We start from the raw sequence: 14,860 nt of genomic DNA on the forward strand, positions 1-14,860 counted from the left end.
TTTTCCCACTCAATTTATCTAAATTCCTGTGTATAATCTTGATATCTTCTGCTATTTACATTTATGAAATCAGAAAATTTAACATCTATACCTTCAGCCCTTTAATTTGTCATTTATATAAACTCTAAAAGTTTACACCTCAGCATCAATCTCATTACATTTTGGAAATCAGAAAATCTCGCATGTGGTACTCTTTGTTATCAGCGCATCAGTCAACTCTTTATTCAGGCCAATGTTACTTCCCACACTGTGATGTTTTATTCTCCACATACTTAATAGTCAGAAATTAAAAATCATGTTGTCATTGGCAAATCCTGTTATATACAGCAAATAGTTTCATGAAGCTACTATGAATGTGTTTCCATGAAATTCCTTGTTGTACATGATCTTTGGACAAGACATTTGGTATTCTTTTGCCACAAAGTCCCATACAATGCCTACCGATATTTATATTCTCAATGTTTTGGGTGCAGCCTTTCAAGGCCTTATACATGACTGTTGTGATATTTTACAGGTATTTTATAGAGCAGCAGATGTGATTAAATGGAGTATTGAGGTCAATATATGTGTTCCTGGAGTTTCAAGCAGCATATTGGAGAAACCATAAGTATCCCTTTAATTTATGATGTTACAGAGCCAACAATGTAAATAAAGCAATAAAGTTAAAAAGTAATTAATGGTTCTTATTAAAATTGGCACTGCAAAATAGTGTTCCATCACTTCCTGCTTGGGACTTAAAGCATTATATGACAGAAAATAAACTCATGAGGCCCTGCCAGCCACAAATGGCATTAAATTGTTATCAGCGTGATAGGAATGTTGGATTCACCATTTTGACACATTGATCCATCCAGGATTCAATATTTAAGCATTTCAACTAATTTCTGGCTTTGTGTGCAACTTCTTTAGTAGCGCTTGTTACTCAGCTTAACTGATTATGGACAATATGAGAATGATTGGTGATCCTGGAGAAACTACTAACACAACAATGCCAGTATTGGCAAGGTACAATTAGTATTGTTCAGGTCTGGAATGAATAGTTAGCAGGTTAAAATTTGAAAACCATTACAGGCAGCATCATTGTCAATTTGTTAACCCATCATCACTTCATCTTTTATTCATGCAGTTGAGTCAGAACTATGCTCATACTTTGTCCATTTCTGGACAAGACTAATCTCCTGCTGCTTTTTTCATGATCACATTTCTCAAATAATCAGAAACATTAGACACTGAAATTTTGGGACAAGAAAGTGCAGGCTTTAGACATACAGTATCACCAAGCTCCAAGTTTTTCTTTTCAGAATCCTCCCACACTATTCAGCACCAAAATTACAAGATATATTGGCCCATTACGTGCCTTCTACGATTGTGAGTTCCTTCCCCCATTGATTATAGTGAGGTACTCCGATGACCATTCTATATCTCAAAGCCTTTCAGCAGAAAGTACTACAAAAGGTAGTACACGGGTAAAACCCTCCCAATGATTGATCACATCTACTTGAAACGTTGTAAAAAAGCTCAGGCAGTGCTATGTGGTTAGAGGTGTAGTCTTTTGGGAGAGACATTAGGCAAAGTTTTCATGCATCTTTGCAGATGGACCTGAAATATTCATTTTTTGAGGAGAATAAGCATAATTTTCATCTGTACCTTAGCCAATATTTACAAGAACCTTTTCATTGCTTGCAACACCTCATGCAGTTCAAATGAAAGGTGGCTGGCCTCTACTTGTCTCTCCAGATACTGCTTGACCTGCTGACTACTAGCAACACTCATTTCATGTGCACACTTCAAAAATGTACCACTTATGTTTGTGCTGATATTCCTACATTTTATTCAATGTTCCTCACCCAGGATAGCATTATTCACCAGCCTATTCTGTAACTCTTCATGAATCCAAACCCTGATTAAGGGCAATCAGCTCAATTTCCCTGTTCTACTTGTAGAGTTACACAGAATGAGAAGAGGCCCTTCAGCCTAATTCATCTATGCTGACCCAGGTCCCATTTTCCTGTTTGGTTAATAATCCCTCTGAACCTTTCCATTCCAAGTTCCAGCCTTTTAAACATTCTAATTGTACAATTTCCTCTAGCAGCTCATTCCACACACCAGAGGCACTGAGCTTGTTAATCTTTTATCTCTTGGTATGTTCTGTTTTGTGTTAGGTGTTGTTCTGAGAGCATTATGAGGCAAGTTATGTTGGCGCCAGAACGTGTGGCGACACTTCCCCTCATGAGACCCTTGGCAGTATTGGTTGCTAATGCAAACGATGCATTTTAGTGTTTCGAAATCTCACCCCTTCTCTGAAAAAGTCGCCCTACAGATCCCTTTTAAATCTTTTCCCCTCTTAGACACCCCTACCCTGGGAAAAAAGGCCATGACCATCCAGTTTCTCTATGCCCCCCATGATTTTACAAACATTTGAAAGAAGGTCAACTTCATACACTCTAAAGAACATAGTTTCAGCTTATTCAGCCTCTCCTTATAACCCAAGCCCTCCCATATCCTTGTGAATTACTTGTTTTCCCCTAGCCTTTCCAACCCATTCTGAAATACTTTCTATAGAGTGGTGAGTGGACGTGCACACAACCGCGGGGTTTCACCAATGCACCAGGGAGTTCCAACGTCTCTCCACGACACGGCAGCGGGAACCTCGAGGCCAACGGCGAGAGCGCGAGCAGCCGGAAAGCCACGCTGCCATTGGTTGACAGGTGAGCACGAGCACGGGGGTGGAGGGGGGGCACCGGTCGGGCGTGGCGAAGGCCGCAGAGCATCTCAAGTCGCAGAACAAGTGCCGAGGGCGGGATTAGAAAAGACTGAACTGAAACATCGACAAACATCGGTGCTTTAAAATAAATTAGCAGCGGGAATATTCAAACGTCCAGCGGCGCCAGCCCGGATTGGCCGCGCCCGACGACGGGAAAGGAACAACCTCCACGTTCAAAAGCGCCGGCAGGGAAAGGGGCGGAGTTTGACGGGGCGCAGTGACGTCAGAGCGCCGAGCCCTGTCGTCACGCGTGGGGGTTTCTTGGATGTGCGGAGCGGCAACATTGTACGGAGTGTGATTGTGGAGTTTACTGATCAATGTGAGTGTGAGGGGTGGCGGTGTGAATCGTGCCGCTACCGGCCAGCACTTTGGGTCCGGCCTACAGAAAGCTAATGAATTCAGCGGCAGCAGCAACGCACTTTATTATTTATTTATATTTTCTCTCTCTTTCTCCCCCCCCCTCTCTCTCTGTATTTCCGGTAGGAACAGCCTCGCTGTGGGAGTCAACAGGAAGCAGCATGGTTTAGGAGCTGGAGTACTTTTTGTGAAAAGAGCAGATTAAGGTAACTAATAAACGTAGCTGTCTGAGATGCTTGTCGTATTTTTAACGGGAGTAAGAGTAAGGTTTTGGTTCTGCGCCCTCCCCGTTTAACGCAGTGTAATCGAGATTCTGAACGTTCGCTGGCCCATCTTCTGTAGAACAGATAAAAGTTATAAGTTTAGATCTTGCCAAATTTTGGTTCTAAATATCACATCAGAAGCCACCATGTTCCACTGTTCTTATTCTAGCTCTATGGCAGTTTGACTTAATTGAGAAGTTTTTAACTGCGTATGATTATTTGAAAGGTTCTTTTTGATTATATATTCACACTTTTATCACTAAATTTTCAGGTGGGAATGAGTATTGTAGTGATTTACATACGTCCTTCCCCAGAGTTCATGTCTTTCGATACTTTAATTTGGCCTTGTATCAGTGCAAAATTTAGAATCTAAATTCTGTATTGAGTTTTGATTTAAGTGAAGTGGCATTCGGTTGATTACAATGGCTGATGTATTTCTATTGGAGAGCACAAAGGCAGATTTTGGATTCTTTCTGAGGATCTTAAACTAGAAAAAAAAATGTTCCGAGTTTCAAAAAGTGAGAAAGAAAACACTTTCAAAGTCAGATTTATAGTCACATGCAAAAATACAATGTAAAACTTCCTTACCGAAGCATCACACACAATATCATCTGAAAAACAATATTGACAAGTGAAACATAAATTATATGCAAGTTCATAAGAAAGAACATAATTTAAACAGTCTTTTGCAGTGCAAAGTGGTCACTACACCGAGGTAGTGATTAGGATTGTGTCAGTAGGTTCAAAAACTGAATAGTTGAAGGAAAGTTGCTGTTCTTGAACTTGGTGCTTCTGTACCTCTTGCCTGATATGTGAAGATAGCATGGTCTGGATGGTGGGAATCTGTGATAGATTTTGCCTTCTTGAGGCAGTGCCTAATGTAGATTCTACCAATGGTTTGCTGATTCTATGTTATAACTCTTGTGTTATGTAACTATTCACTAAACGATACTTTGAAGTGTTCTTCGAGCACCTGCTTAACAGCATTGGAGAATTTCCTCAGCGCAGTAGTATTAATGAGGACTCAACACCATTTCCTCGAGGATAGTTAGGAATAATGTAACAAATGGTGCCATTGTCAGCACAGCCGGATTCAATTCCTGAAGGTGAAAATATTAAATTAAGTGATTGGGGCGGAACTTATCCAATTTAATGTCTATACATTCTTTCAGATTGAGTGGATCATCTAGTAAAGAGTCTTGAATGCATCCACCATGCCCTCGAGTTATCCCAATATGCTTTACGGTCAAAAAAAAGTATAACCACTGTTCTATGTACAACATAAGCTGATTTGTCCCGGTGGGTGGGTATTAAATGACTTGATGGGTGGGATGCTGGAAAGCATTTGTGTATCTGCGAAATACTGCTTTGGATGCTTTTGCATTCACCGGAAAAAGCAGGTGGGCTGAGTTCAATGGCTGATGTAAATAATGGTGGTACTAACACGATGGTGCTTCCTCAGAACTATACCAAATTGGTAGTCTAGCTTTTACTGCAATCATTTGAAACTCACTACTTCATCCAGTTGGTTGTAAAGATGTAATACACAGGGTAGAGAATGAGGACAGGCAGGGACTGTTCAGCATGTTTATCTGTGAGTGGGTGAGGTGACTTATTATTACTGAATAATCAGGGTTGTCTATGGTGATATATGTGCACTTTGATAATTTGCTTTGAACTTTGAATTCCATTTGGACATTTGGGTTGCCACAGGAACCTAAAGTGGATTTGTGGTATTCTCTTTCTAAGGAAAGTTAAAGATATTCATCTTTTATATGATCTGAAGTTCTGAGGCAATTTACATGGTCCACATAGCTGATACATTTACTATAAGAAAATATGCCATCAAATACAGATGTTAGTGATTGACCTTGGGCATTTTGAGATTCAAATGTTGTATTAGTTGCAAGAAAATGTTGATTTCTCATAGAAAAAATATATGCAGTACTGAGTTGTTCTGTTGTGTTGCTCTTTCTGGTCTGTGCTTATTTAGTCTCAGTTAACTGTTAATAAAATGAGGTGGTTGGGAGAGGCATGGGTAATAGCAATCCATTGATGCTACAATCTGCATATGTGCGTAAATCTGATAAGGGCATGGTCGTACTGGACGTATCTAGTATATCAAATAGATGCGGTGTATATCATTAATTGAATTATGCTGTTTACCCAAACTCTGAATTCTCCACACTCCGAATTCATCTTCTGTGTCATTGAGTTCAAGACGGCCCCCTAGGCTCTATTTCCAAAGTGTCTTGAAGGGGAAATTCAAGAGGTTGAATTAATTTCTGATTTTATTTTATTCCACATGTAGATTGATAATTGCAACTTGCAGTTAGAAAATGCCACAAGACGTAACTATAGTGCAATCAGACACATGCGGTCTTAAGGGGTTGAAATTGGATCTGACCAAAAACATTGTCAAAGAAATGGTTTCAAGGAAGGATCAAAAGATGACTGCAATTAGTTAAGAAAAGCTAGCATGGCTGTATATCATGAGGGGCAAAGATGGAAAGGAGTGTGGGTAAATAAAAATTTGAGGTGAAGGCAGGGAAATTAATGAGTTGGGAGCAGGAACATTTTAGGATGGATAATAGTGGGGAAGATTCAAACAAGAGGACATGAGAGTTAAAGGACAAAAGATTAGGGGTAACATGAGGGGGAACTTCTTTACTCAGAGAGTGGTAGCTGTGTGGAACGAGCTTCCAGCAGAAGTGGTTGAGGCAGGTTCGATGTTATCATTTGAAGTTAAATTGGATAGATATATGGACAGGAAAGGAATGGAGGGTTATGGGCTGAGTGAAGGTCAGTGGGACTAGGTGAGAGGAAGAGTTTGGCACGGACTAGAAGGGCCAAGATGGCCTGTTTCCGAGCTGTAATTGTTGTATGGTTATAATGGTTAGAATTTTATTGATGAGGATGAGAATATGGGACCTGGAACCAATATTGGGTTAGCAATATTGCTAACTAAGTAGGCTGTGATGGGAGAGAATAGGGCAGCCAGGGGTTGAATATTATATAGTTTACAGAAAATGCAACATGAATACACAACTAGGGGAGGCCATAAACCGCTAAATCTGATGAAGGCCTATGCAGAAAATGATTGGGAAAAATGTGCTGCACACAGTTTCTGATGGAGAGAATGATGTATCAGTAATTTAGCTTCACATTAGATGTGGCATCAAGTTATGAATGCGCATTTTCAACCTCCAACGGTGGCCAGGCAAGGAAATGGAAATAGCAGCGTATGCAGTTTGTGGTAAGGTCCCAGAAGATGGGTTGACTTTTGCAAATTTTGACCTGAAACCAATTTTTATTCATCTGAAAATAGATTTAAAATTATTCATTCCCCATACTCCTAGTTCCCCTTGAAGGTGGTGTGAATTGCTGATTTGAAATACTCTGGCCCCTTTGGAAATACTTCAACAGTGCTCTTGGGTATGGTTTTTGTTCCCCAGCTCCTGTTCTTTCAGATGGGTGAATAAGGCATCTTGTAGCTCTATCTTATAAAGCCATGCATTTAATTTCAGTAATGCTCAGTGTCTGATTACAACCTAAATTTGGATGGGAAAGAGGAGGAGGGAAAAATGTAACCCTTGCATTCCTCTGAATTGTCAACTTTTGCATGCAGGGTTACTGATAACATTGCAGACCAGCCAGCAATGTATTGTTGATTTGTGTGTTATGGTGGAGAAAACAAGGTGAGCTACAACCAGTCTTTTCCACCCTTGGATTTTAAAGGACTGCTAATAAGGAGTTTAAACAGTAGCTGTTGGTGATGAATTGATCCTAGGAAACGCAGGTCAAATGATTCGCCTTGCAAAAACTTATTATCCTACACTTTCCTGTTTTACTAGAAACCCAGTAGAATTTAAGAGGAAAAAAAAAATCACAAAACAGCTCTTTCCCAATGCCATCCCCTTCTCGCAATTCCTCCGTTTCCGCCGCATCTGCTCTCAGGATGAGGCTTTTCATTCCAGGACAAGGGAGATGTCCTCCTTTTTTAAAGAAAGGGTCTTCCCTTCCTCCACCATCAACTCTGCTCTCAAACACATCTCCCCCATTTCATGCACATCTGCTCTCACTCTATCCTCCCGCCACCCCACTAGGAATAGGGTTCCCCTTGTCCTCACCTACCACCCCACCAGCCTCCGGGTCCAACATATAATTCTCCGTAACTTCCGCCACCTCCAATGGGATCCTACCACTAAGCACATCTTTCCCTCCCGCCCCCACCCCCTTTCTGCAGGGATCACTCCCTACGCGACTCCCTTGTCCATTCGTCCCTCCCATCTCTTCCTACCAATCTCCCTCCTGGCACTTATCCTTGTAAGCGGAACAAGTGCTACACATGCCTTTACACTTCCGCCCTCACCATCATTCAGGGCCCCAGACAGACCTTCCAGCTGAGGCGACATTTCACCTGTGAGTCGGCTGGGGTGATATACTGCGTCCGGTGCTCCTGATGTGGCCTTCTATATATTGGCGAGACCCGACGCAGACTGGGAGATCATTTCGCTGAACACCTACACTTTGTCCGCCAGGGAAAGAGGATCTCCCAGTGGCCACACATTTTAATTCCACGTCCCATTCCCATAGAAAGAAACCATAGAAAAACTACAGCACAGTAACAGGCCTTTTGGCCCTTCTTGGCTGGGCAGAACCATTTTCTGCCTAGTCCCACTGACCTGCACACGGCCCATATCCCTCCATACACCTCCCATCCTTATATCTGTCCAATTTATTCTTAAATGTGAAAAAAGGACCCGCATTTACCACCTCGTCTGGCAGCTCATTCCACACTTCCACCACTCTCTGTGTGAAGAAGCCCCCCCTCAATGTTCCCTTTAAACTTTTCCCCCTTCACCCTTAACCCATGTCCTCTGTTTTTTTTTTCTCCCCTTGCCTCAGTGGAAAAAGCCTGCTTGCATTCACTCTATCTATACCCATCATAATTTTATATATCTCTATCGAATCTCCCCTCATTCTTCTACGCGCCAGGGAATAAAGTCCTAACCTATTCAACCTTTCTCTGTAACTGAGTTTCTCAAGTCCCGGCAACATCCTTGTAAACCTTCTCTGCACTCTTTCAACCTTATTAATATCCTTCCTGTAATTTGGTGACCAAAACTGAACACAATACTCCAGATTCAGCCTCACCAATGCCTTATACAACCTCACCATAACATTCCAGCTCTTATACTCAATACTTTGATCAATAAAGGCCAATGTACCAAAAGCTCTCTTTATGACCCTATCTACCTTTTAGGGAATTTTGTATCTGTATTCCCAGATCCCTCTATTCTACTGCACTCCTCAGTGCCTTACCATTTACCCTGTATATTCTACCTTGGTTTGTCCTTCCAAAGTGCAATACCTCACACTTGTCTGTCTTAAACTCCATTTGCCATTTTTCAGCCCATTTTTCCAGCTGGTCCAAATCCTTCTGCAAGCTTTGAAAACCTTCCTCACTGTCCACTACACCTCCAATCTTTGTATCATCAGCAAATTTGCTGATCCACTTTACCACATTATCATCCAGATCATTGATAGAGATGACAAATAACAATGGACCCAGCACTGATCCCTGTGGCACACCACTAGTCACAGGCCTCCACTCTGAGAAGCAATCCTCTACTGCCACTTTGGCTTCTTCCATTGAGCCAATGTCTAATCCAATTTACCACCTCTCCATGTATACCTAGCGACTGAATTTTCCTAAATAACCTCCCATGCGGGACCTTGTCAAAGGCCTTACTGAAGTCCATGTAGACAACATCCACTGCCTTCCCTTCATCCACTTTCCTGATAACCTCCTCGAAAAATAACAATAGATTGATCAAACATGACTTACCATGCACAAAGCCATGTTGACTCTCCCTAGTAAGTCCCTGTCTATCTAAATGCTTGTAGATTCTGTCTCTTAGTACTCCCTCCAATAACTTACCTACTACCCACGTTAAACTTACTGGCCTGTAATTTCCCGGAATACTTTTCGATCCTTTTTTAAACGACTGAACAACATGAGCCATTCTCCAATCCTCTGGCACTTCACTGGTAGACACCGACATTTTAAATATATCTGCCAGGGCCCCCGCAATTTCAACACTAGTCTCCTTCAAGGTCCAAGGGAATACCCTGTCAGGTCCTGTGGATTTATTCACTTTAATTTGCCTCAAGATAGCAAGCACCTCCTCCTTTTCAATCTGTACAGTTTCCATGATCTCACTACTTGTTTCCCTTAATTCCATAGACTTCATGCCAGTTTCCTTAGTAAATACAGACACAAAAAAACCCATTTAAGATCTCCCCCATTTCTTTTGGTTCCGCACATAGCCGACCACCCTGATCTTCAAGAGGACCAATTTTATCCCTTACAATCCTTTTAATATACCTGTAAAAGCTCTTTGGATTATCCTTCACTTTGACTGCCAAGGCAAACTTATGTCTTCTTATAGCCCTCCTGATTTCCTTCTTAAGTATTTTGCGCTTTTTATACTCCTCAAGCACCTTATTTACTCCCTGTTTCCTATACATGTCATACAACTCTGTCTTTATCAGAGTTGCAATATCCCTTGAGAACCAAGGTTCCTTGTTCCTATTCACTTTGCCTTTAATCCTGACAGGAACATACAAGCTCTGCACTCTCAAAATTTCTCCTTTGAAGGCTTTTCACTTACTGATCACATCCTTGCCAGAGAACAACCTGTCCCAATCCATGCTTTTTAGATCCTTTCTCATTTCTTCCAGTTTAGAACCTCAATCCTAGGACCAGATCTATCTTTATACATGATCAAGTTGAAACTAATGGTGTTAATGATCACTGGAACCAAAGTTTTCACCTATACACACTTCCGTCACTTGTCCTAACTCGTTTCCTAATAGGAGATCTAATATTGCATCCTCTCTAGTTGGCACCTCTATATATTAATTTAGAAAACTTTCCTGAACACATTTTACAAACTCTAATCCATCTAGACCCCTAACAGTATGGGAGTCCCAATCAATATGTGGAAAATTAAAATCCCCTACCACCACAACTTCATGTTTCCTGCGGTTGCCTGCTATCTCTCGACAGATTTGTTCCTCCAATTCTTGCTGATTATTGGGTGGTCTATAATACAACCCCACTAATGTGGCCATACCTTTCCTGTTTCACAGCTCCACCCATAAGGACTCAGTAGACAAGCCCTCTGATCTGTCCTGCCTGAGCACTGCTGTAACATTTTCCCTGACAAGCAGTGCTACCCCCTCACCTTTCATTCCTCTGCCTCTATCACATCTGAAACATCGGAACCCTGGAATATTAAGCTGTGAGTCCTGCCCCTCCTGTAGCCAAGTTTCACTAATTGCTATAACATCATAATTCCACGTGTCAATCCACGCCCTCACTCATCTACCTTCCCTGCCTTCCCATTCTGATAATGTCTATCCACGGCCTCCTCTACTGTCAAGATGAAGCTACACTCAGGTTGGAGGAACAACACCTTGTATTCCGTCTGGGTAGACTCCAACCTGATGGCATGAACATTGACTTCTCAAACTCTTGCTAATGCTCCATCTCCCCCTCGTACCCCATCCGTTGTTTATTTATTTATATACACACATTCTTTTTCTCTCTCCTTTTTCTCCCTCTGTCCCTTTCACTATACTCCTTGCCCATCCTCGGCTTCCCCCCCTCTCCCTTTTCCTTCTCCCTGGGCCTTCTGTCCCATGATCCTCTCATATCCCCTTTGCCAATCACCTGTCCAGCTCTTGGCTCCATCCCTCCCCCTCCTGTCTTCTCCTATCATTTTGGATCTCCCCCTCCCCCTCCAACTTTCAAATCTCTTACTAACTCTTCCTTCAGTTAGTCCTGATGAAGGGTCTCGGCCTGAAACGTCGACTGTACCTCTTCTTAGAGATGCTGCCTGGCCTGCTGCGTTCACCGGCAACTTTTATGTGTGTTGCTTTCCCAACTCTCCTCATCTTTCTGCAATCTTGTGCAGTTGACTGCACTATCCTTCTCCAATAACTTTACTTACCTCAACAATTTTCAGTACCTTAGCTGTGTAGAACTTTAATTGAGTTTGATGCAAGCTATTGATAAGTGATTCTGCTTGTACTCAGTAAAAGGTTGAAGCTGTTGCATTTTAATTGATAACATTATCAAAGTGTTATTACATTTTAGGAGACCATTCAGCTCAAATTTGTTGTTTCTTTGAAGAGCAATCTAGTTAACCCATTTTCTGCAGTCCTGTAACATTTTACCTCCATATTTATCTTGATCCCCTTTTGACTATTACAATTGACACTGGATTAACCATACTTTTAGCCAGTGCATTCTAGGTTCTAAATACCTGCTGCTTAATTACCAATTTTTATAGGGCGGTTTAGGACAATGCATAGTATTTAATCCTTTAGAATAAGATAGGGGGCCCAGCTGGGATTCATCTGGACTTTGTGGTATATGGGTATACAATGATAAGGAAAGATAGAAATCTAGGGGGAGGAGGGGGTTGTGCTATGTTAATCAAGCAAGGTATACCATATGGGGTACTGGAAAAAGGAGATGATCAGGAATACATAGTGGTGGAAGTGTGGGAGAGAGGGGAGGGAGTGATTATAATCAACTACTACAATCCATGTAAAAGGTTGGATTTGGACAGCCTATTAAAGATACAAGGACAAAACAGACATAAAGTAGTGTGGTGTGCAGATTTCAATGCTCATAGCACAATATGGGGGGATCAGATTACAGATCCAAATGGAAAGGTAATTGAAGATTTGATGGAAGAAAGGGATTTGGTGTGTATTATTGATGGTAGCGGCACAAGGATAGATATAACAACAGGAACTGAGTCAGTGTTAGATATTACGTTAGTGTCTAATAGCTTGGCTAGCATTAGTAACTAGGGAGTTTGGACTGCTTCAACACTAGGCCAGTTTTGTGTTCAGTGGGTGAAAGAGTTGAAGTAAGACCAGGTGGCGGAACCCCAAAGTGGGTGTTTGAAAAAGCTGATTGGGGTAAGTTCCAGAAGTTGAGTGAAGAAGGGTTGACAAAGATTGATATTTCTGGAAATGTAGATGAATTAAACAGTCAGGTGACTTCAGCAATTATCATGGCAGCAGAAGGATCTATACCTATGAGTAAAAATAGGATGTATAGAAAACTGGTACCATGGTGGACAGAGGAATGTTGTCAGGCTGTAAAAAACAGAAGTAGAGCATTCAGGCTGGTTAAAAGAACCCATAATATGCAGCATTTGGTTAAATATAAGAAAGCACAGGCAGTGGTGAGAAGAACTATACGTCAAGCTAAAAGGGCAAGTTGGAGGAGTTTTTGCGACAAGGTAGGAAGAACAACACCTGTGGGAGAGATATGGGGAATGATTAAGAGGGTGGGAGGAGATAGAAGGGAATGGGAATATCCGGTAATGATATCTGAGGAGGAAACTGCAGTCTCCAGTAGGGATAAGGCTGAGGTCATGGCCAAGTCATTTGTACTGATACACAGTTCAGAAAATTTGTCTGAAGAAGGGAGGAGAAGAAGAAGGGAAAGAATAATGAGCCAACACCCAGGTGTGTTAAGCAGGAGGGAAGGAACAGATGATATAATTGATGATCCATTTACATTAGCAGAAATGGTGAGAGCAATAAAGAGATCGAGACCAACCTCCCCAGGGAAAGATCTGATATGCTCTGTGATGCTAAAAAATCTAGGAGAAGGAGCGCTCTTGAAGTTGCTGCATTTTTATAACAGAGTGTGGGAGGAGGGAAGATTACCAAGTGCATGGAAAGAAGCAGTAGTAATTCCAATAAGGAAGCCTGGCAAGGATCTGTCAAAACCCACTAGCTACAGACCAATTGCATTAACATCAAGTATATGTAAGATAATGGAAAGGATGATGACAGAAAGGTTATCATATGAGCTTGAGAAAAGGGGAATGCTGGCAAGTTATCAGAGTGGTTTTAGAAAGGGAAGGAATTCCATGGACTCAGTGATTATGTTAGAGACTGAAATAAGGAAGGCCCAGGCAAATAGAGAGTCAGTAGTGGCAGTGTTCTTTGACATTGAAAAAGCCTATGATTTGTTGTGGAAGGAAGGATTATTAATTAAACTGCACAAGATGGGGGTTGGTGGGAGAGTTTTTAATTGGATTAAAGATTTTTTTGTTTGGTAGAAAAATTCAAGTTCGGATTGGATCAGAATTATCAAAACAGTACATAGTGGAAAATGGCACACCTCAAGGTAGTGTGATTAGCCCGTTACTTTTCATCATTATGATCAATGATGTCTTCACAAAGGTACCAGTGGATATAGGTAGGTCACTGTTTGCGGATGATGGGGCCTTGTGGAAAAGAGGCAGGAACATGGACCATATAATCAGGAAACTACAAGAAGCAACTGATGAAGTGGTGGAGTGGGGTTATGATTGGGGATGTAGATTTTCAGTAGACAAAACTCAAACTGTATTTTTTTTTTACCAGGAAAAGGGTTGAGGTAGGGAAGAAGTTAAGGATGTATGGGGTTGAATTAGAAAGGGTTGCATCATTTAAATTTCTGGGAGTTATATTTGATTCACGATTAACATGGGCAGACCGTATCAGGAAAGTTGAGGAGAAATGTAAAAAAGTAATAAATGTGATGAGATGTTTGACTGGTAGGGATTGGGGAGCAAGTTGTTCAGCTTTGAAGAGAATGTATGTGGCTTTAGTAAGATCTGTATTGGATTATGGAAATATAGTATATGGATCAGCAGCTAGGTCTCTTATAAGGAAACTGGATGTGATTCAGGCTCAGGCCTTGAGAGTGTGCAGTGGGGCTTTTAAAACGTCACCAGTGTCAGCCCTACAGGTAGAAATGAGAATAATGCCTTTGGAACTAACAAGGATGCAACTGATGGCAAACTACTGGGCTAACTTGCAGGGGCACAATGATTCTCACCCTACTAAAGGAGTGTTGCAGGAGTGCTGGGAAAATGGGAGGTTTCAGAGGGATACCTTTAGTCGGGTAAGGAATGATATCGCGAAAGAATGTGGAGTATTTGATCTGAGGATAAGTCCTTCAGTAGTTTATCCGGTTGTAGCTCCATGGAAGCTTGTATGGCCTGACATAGACTGGCATTTGTTAGAGGTAAAAAGGAAAGAAAGATATAAAACAGATTTGGTAAATGCATTTAACTGTCATGTGATGGAAAAGTATAGTGATTATACTCACATTTATACCGATGGTGCGAAGGAACCTGAAACAGGAGTGACAGGGTTTGGGGTGGTAATACCAGCAAAAGAAATTGGAATCAGCAGAAGAACATCTAATAAGTTAGGGGTGTCTACAGTGGAGATGCTTGCAGTGTTGGTTGCATTGCAATGGGTGCAGAAAGTCAGACAAGCCAAAGCATTGATATGTTCAGATTCATCCTCAGTTCTAGCAAGTTTAAGGTCTTTTCACACAAACAGTCGGCAAGATGTACTTTATGAAGTCCTTCAGTTAGTTACA

General features: G+C 41.5%; 1 protein-coding gene across 3 annotated transcripts in view; it reads left to right on the plus strand.

Moving 5' to 3' along the window:
* Window positions 1–2,946: 2,946 nt before the first annotated feature.
* Window positions 2,947–14,860, plus strand: part of LOC134349403 (C-terminal-binding protein 1-like) — a 155,350-nt gene continuing 143,436 nt past the window's right edge. For all 3 annotated transcript variants that reach the window (XM_063053656.1, XM_063053657.1, XM_063053660.1), the window contains exons 1-2: window positions 2,947–3,083; window positions 3,248–3,327. The gene's annotated coding sequence lies outside the window, so the exon portion shown is untranslated. The remainder of the gene's footprint in view (window positions 3,084–3,247; window positions 3,328–14,860) is intronic.

This window comes from Mobula hypostoma, chromosome 7 (assembly GCF_963921235.1).
Source record: "Mobula hypostoma chromosome 7, sMobHyp1.1, whole genome shotgun sequence".
NCBI lineage: Eukaryota > Metazoa > Chordata > Chondrichthyes > Myliobatiformes > Myliobatidae > Mobula > Mobula hypostoma.